The sequence below is a fragment of the Myotis lucifugus genome, unplaced genomic scaffold, assembly GCF_000147115.1.
Source record: "Myotis lucifugus unplaced genomic scaffold, Myoluc2.0 scaffold_153, whole genome shotgun sequence".
In the NCBI taxonomy this organism is placed as follows: Eukaryota; Metazoa; Chordata; class Mammalia; order Chiroptera; family Vespertilionidae; genus Myotis; species Myotis lucifugus.
The window spans coordinates 25224-31664 of record NW_005871201.1 but is presented as its reverse complement, the minus strand read 5'-3'; positions in this window follow the sequence as shown (position 1 = coordinate 31664).

Below are 6441 nucleotides of genomic sequence, written 5' to 3'. Positions count from 1 at the left end.
GGTGTCACCGCGCTGCGGGCACCCGGTCTTCCCCCGCTGCCAGGGACGGCGACTGGAGCGACAGCAGAGGCGGCGAACCCCTCTCTCCGCCCGGCCAGGGCTTGGGCGCAGGGACCCAGGCGCCCCGCATCTGTTCCCCGAGGACCAATGGGGAGCGGGGGGCTGGCCCGTCCTAGGGGGCTCGGGCCGCTCTCGCCCGAGGCTCCGGCCCAGACCCAGGAGGCGGGTTTCCATGGCAGCCAGGAGGGAGGGCGGGTGGGAGGGGCGCGCGGCCAGGGACACCCATCGCGTGCACCGGAGGAAGGGGGTGGCCCTGCCGCGGTGAGGACGCCCCCCTCGCCCCCACCAACAGAGATGGGAAGCGGCCACACGGCCCGGGGGGTGGACGCGGCTCCCATTAGCTCTCGCCTGTACCGAGCGGCTCCGGCCTTTGGATCCAAGGTTCCCGTGTCTTCTGGAGCCGCCCCCCAGGAACTGTCCGGACAGAAGGGGGTTCCCAGCAACGCTGAGACAGCTCCTTCGGGGGGGGGGTCTGGCAGCGCCCAGACTCTGAAGGAAGAGGTGCGGACACTCGCAGACATTTGGGTGCCTCCGTGTCCCCCGAGGCAGGGGATCCCGACCTCCCGTGCTCTCCCAGCGGCGACCCTCGGGTAATGAATGGACGTGCCATTCATACTTTTCCAGTTTACATACGAGGAAGCCAGCTCACTGACCTGCCTGTAGAGCGGGAATGCCATTCATAGAATACTAAGGCACGGAGGTTATTCATGGAAGTTCCAGTCCTTTACTTTGCAGAGGAGGACACTGAGGCCAGAGAAGTTAACTTAGCGAAGGTCACACAACTGCTTAAGGGCAGAGCCAAGACGAGGCACCCTCACTCACAGCTCAGTGAGCGCTCTTCCCACCTCCTCCTCCTCCTCTCCCAGGACCCTGCATTCATGATTCCAGAATAATCCTTACAGAAGCAAAAGTGCGGAGAAGAAAAATAACCGAACCTCAAAGTCCTTTTATGGTAGACATTTGGGAACCCAAAGGTTCTCTCTCTCTCTCTCTCTCTCTCTCTCTCTCTCTCTCTCTCTCTCTCTCTCTTGGCCAGGCACTGTTATAAGCACTTTCACAAAGATGATTAAATCCTCAAAGTCTCCTAACCCGTTAGGTGCGCTCTTATTTCCATTCCCAAGGTGACAGATGAGGAAACAGGCCCAGAAAGGATATTCGACTTGCTCAAGGTCACATAGCAGCGCACTGCTGGGGCTGGGATTCAAACCCAGCCAGTCCGACTGCAAAGTCCGTTTTCCTCGTCTTTCCTGCCCGCTGCTGCCTCTTGGTAGATGATGAAAGGGGCCAGGAACAGGAAGGGCAAGAAACAAAACCTTGGACAGCTCCGGGGTCTGGCCCTTGGGAGTGGCGAGAAACCGAGAGAACTTGGAATGGTTCTTCGTTGGCGTGTGCGAGCGGCCCTCCACTCTCGTGGGATAAGATTCTCTGAGAAAGGTTTGTCTTCAAAGGGAGGCCCTCTCCTCAAAAGACAAGAGGAGTTTTACAAAAAGAGGAATCATTAAAACCGTGCATGCCATCTGCCTGTTTTCTCCCTTAAAGCAACCCAATATAGGATAAAACTGCCTTCTCAAACAGTATGATATGAAATAGCCGATGAATTCTAGATTGTGATGACACACAGGATAGGATGTCAGGAAACGGCCTAGAAATCGAGAACCTCAAACACCCAACCTGACGGAGGCCCTCCCTTCGTCCCACGGACACCCGAGAGCAAAGCTGGGGCTCCAAGGTTCCTGGAGACGATCACAGAAAAGGAAAACTTAAATCAGCATCAGAGGCAACTTCTAAAGTCCACTGGCCAGAGTCGACTCCAGGAGCCCCCCTGCACCCCCAGTCCTCTCGGAGCCATGCTGCTAGGACCTGCTACTTTTCACATCAGAACCTTTTCCCTGGGGGTCCCGGGACCCACTGCCATGGAGGACTGACTTCCCATCCAACTCCCTACAGTCGGAAAAAGTGTTTTTCTCCTAGAAAGGGCCTTCAGCAATAGGCTGATTACATTGTAATAGAATACAGAGGTTAAACATTTTTTAAAATATATTTCTTTATTGATTTCAGAGAGGAAGGGAGAAGGAAAGAGAAATGGAAACATCAATGATGAGAGAAAATCATTGATTGGCTGCCTCCTGCACGCCCCCCACTGAGGATCGAGCCCGCAACCCAGGCATGTGCCCTTGGCCGGAATCAAACATGGGACCCCTCAGTCCTCAGGCTGATGCTCTATCCACTGAGCCAAGTCGACTAGGGCCAGAGGTTAACATTTTTTGTTGTGAATAGTATGAGGAAATATTTTCACAAATATATATATATAAGTGAAAGCAAAAGTCGCAAAATAGAATGTTTTTCATTAGCTGGTAGATTCACAGGTGGTTTAAGTGATCGTAATATTTTCCAGTGTTTTCAGATTTTTTTAAATAATGGGTGTATGTCAGAAAAATACTTTAATGTCAGAAAGAGATTTTTTTTCCAACAGAATTAATGAAACTGTCAAATCTATAAGATAGGGAAGGTAGTTTCATGGTTATTGGGGAGCTCATTGAAACGTAGTCACTAAACCCTGCTCCCCTGCGTTGGCAGGACAAGTGGTGAACGCACACTTGGAAACACCTGCGGGTGATGCTGAAGCAGGAGGCCCTTGTTCTGTGCTTTGAGAAACATGGACAGTGTTAACGCTACACCTGGACTCTTAGCTCTGCTACTTGCCAGCTGTGTGACACCCTTTGGTTTCAAGAATCTTTTGACCTCCGTTTCCTCATCTCTAAGCTGGGTGTTGTGAGAATTGATGAGATCAAGTTTCTGGCAAATAAAAAACCAGGTTTTCTTAACCTGGAGTCCATGGGCTTTGGGTGTTTGGCAGGAGGATCCCCTCCTGAAAATGTGTTAAAGCACATTCCTTTAGTCACAATCTCTAAGTCATGAGGCTCAAAGAAGGCCAGAACCCCCTTAATAAGCTTAATAAGTGGTAGTGAGCCCGACTGGCGTGGCTCAGTGGTTGAGTGTCGACCTGTGAGCCAGGATGTCGTGGTTCGATTCCAGGTCAGGGCACATGCCCAGGTTGTGGGTTCGATCCCCAGTGTGGGGTGTGCAGGAGGCAGCCAATAAAATGACTCTCATCATTGATGTTTCTATCTCTCTCTCCCTCTCACTCCCTCTCTGAAATCAATAAAAATATATTTTAAAAAATAAGTGGTAGTGATGATTATGATTATTGTAAGTTCTGAGGGATCCTATGTCCATTTCTTCCGAAGTGGTTCCAGGACTGACAGCACAACCTGGGAACTTGTGAGCAATGCAATTTCTCCGGCCCTGACCCAAATCAGGTGAGTGAGCACATCTGGGTGTGGGGCTCAGCAATGGGGGTCTGAGCCATCCTGCTGCCCATTGAAGCTGGAGAACCACTGCCGGGGTGGGGTAGTCTCAGGGCAGGAAGTGGCAAAGAGATATCCGAACGCAGCTGGCTGCTCCATTCCCTTCCCTCCACCCCTGACCCCATCGAGGGCTGATGTGGATTCCAGGAGGGCAGGTGTGTTAGCCTCGGATCTCACTGGGGTGGGGGGGAGGGGGGGCGGACTGCATTTCAACCAGGAGAGGAGTCTGCTGAGCTAGCTCCCTGGTTTCCAACACTGATCCCACTATTCCCTAGCCATTTCTCACCTCCCCCTTTCCTCAGGTTCCTCCGCTTACATCTACCTCACGAGGCCATTGAGGCAATTAACTGTAATGTGCTTGACATATAATAAGTGACTCACAAATGATGCTATTATGTTACAGTGAAGGTTTTCATTCCTAGGCTATATCTTGGTACAAATATCAAGGTGGGTGGGCATTGCTTCGTTTAAAGAAGCATGTGTTATATTAGGTTACAGGAAAGTTCAGGAGAAAAAAACACATGGTATTCACAGGCTGCCTTCCTACTTAGCATGTCAACAGAATGAATGAAGTAACATTTGTAGGACACGGGGCAGTTTTCAGATACCCTGTAAAGTCAGAATACATCCATGATGAACAAGGTCAGCCTCACTGTACCGCGTAAAGCCATGTACTTCCAGGCCACCAGTTGTAAAGGATCCCACTTGGTGCTGGTGAGGTTTTGATAGTTTTGATTCCTGCTGCTTCTCATCTGAATCCTTTGTGACAAGTTTTGTCAGCGCCGCAGCACAGCGCAGCACATGGCACAGGAAAAACATGCCGCCGATGTTTCCGTCTCCTATGTCACAACACGGGGGTCCGTGTTACCCTCATGACGGCAAAGCTCTTACATTTTCTCCAACAGAATCAGCCCAACACCTAAGGTCAGGCATTTTCTTGCACTTTTTCCTGTGACAGTAATAAAACATGATTTCCATGCGAACACCATGACCGTCTGATCATTTGTTTAGAACAATCAACACTATTAAATTGAAGATATGCATTAAAATCCACTTGATTTCCTGGTAGAGAGACTTGTCTGCATTTAGGCCTCAGTCTCTACTGTTGACTTAAAGTATAAAGTGGACAATTAGACTCTAGAGCAGTGGTTCTCAACCTTCCTAATGCCGCGACCCTTTAATACAGTTCCTCATGTTGTGGTGACCCCCAATTTCATTGTTACAAATTGAACATAATTAAAGCATAGTGATTAATCACAAAAGCAATATGTAATTATATATGTGTGTTTTTTTTAATATATTTTATTGATTTTTTACAGAGAGGAAGGGAGAGAGATAGAGAGTTAGAAACATCGATGAGAGAGAAACATCGATCAGCTGCCTCCTGCACATCTCCTACTGAGGATGTGCCCGCAACCAACCAAGGTACATGCCCTTGACCGGAATCGAACCTGGGACCTTTCAGTCCGCAGGCCGACGCTCTATCCACTGAGCCAAACCGGTTTCGGCATATATGTGTTTTCCGATGGTCTTAGGCGACCCCTGTGAAAGGGTCGTTTGACCCCCAAAGGTATCGCGTCCCACAGGTTGAGAACCGCTGCTCTAGACTTCCACAGACACTTTTAATCCTGAAATCTTTACTTCCAGATTGAATGTGGTGGGGGCATTGCCGTCACCATAAAAATATTCCTGCTTCAATAATACAGATGGCAGCCTTCTTAAACTAGTCAGACTCTAAGAAGAGCCTTCTGGTTTTATACATATTCAGATTTCTAGGTTTTAAATACATTGACATTAGAGTTCAGTTTAGTTTTCCTTTGAATCTCACTTGGTAGGGGTGGTGTAATAAAAAATATTTGGGCCCTAGCCGAGTTTGCTCAGTGGGCAGAGCATCAGCTTGCGACTGAAGGGTCCTGGGTTCGATTTCAGTCAAGGGCACGTGCCCAGGTTACGGGCTTGATCCCCAGCAGGGGGTGTACAGGAGGCAGTCAATCAAGGATTCTCTCTCATCATTGATGATTCTCTCTACCACTTCCTTCCTCTCTGAAACCAATAAAGAAAAAAAAATTGGTCTTGGTCCCTGGTTCCTGGCACTGAGCTCCTAAAACCCATGGAATTTCCTGATTTGTATTCCTAACAAGCCCCTTTGGCCCAAACCTGAGTTTATGCTAACAAGGGGACTCTTGGCCTTGGTTGCCCTCACATTCGAGGGCTAGATCCATCAGCCTCACCCTAAGATCCCCAGGGAAGGACAAGGGGCAGGAAGGCTCAATAAACGCTGGGCAATGATTTAATCCATCATGTCCAGGTGATAGGTCGCTGGCGAACAAGGTCAGGGGAGCTTCCAGGTTGGTGAACATCTGCTAGGAGGGTGAGGCGCCAGGGAGCGCTGCCCACCGCCCCCTAACTGCTCCCTGCCCTATGCACCTCTTCCATTTGGCTGTTCCTGGGTCCTAGCCTTTACAATAAAACTATTGTTATACATGTTTCCCTGAGTTCTTGAGTCATTCTAGTGAATGGCTGAATCTGAGTCCTTCATTTGTAGTGGGCCAGGCAGAAGTGCAGCTATCTTGGTGTCTGAAGTAGGGGCAGTCGAGGATGGGAGATGGAAGAGGCTCCATCAGTCTCCAGTGCAGGTGGGACTCCCGTGGTGGCTGGTGGCTGGCACCGTCCTGCCTGGCTGGCACACTGCAGACTCAGCCAAAAACCTTAGCAGGAGGCAAGTGGGAGGAACGAAATACCCAGTTCAGTACTGGGAAGCTTTAGTAGCTGTGTCATGTGTAAAGTGCTTTGCAAACTGCAAGGCAACATTAGGTTATCACAGAGGGCAGCTTTCCTCTCCTGCAATCAAAGTTGCTGGTATCTGGAGAACAGTGACATACCCTTTATACCTTTTTGGAAAAGTAACATGAACTGTACCTGCCCCTCAAACCCACCCTAAAAGACCTTGCCAAATCTGAAAACTCAAATGATAATTTTAACACTTTGTTGGGCTTCTATCCCTGATCTCCAC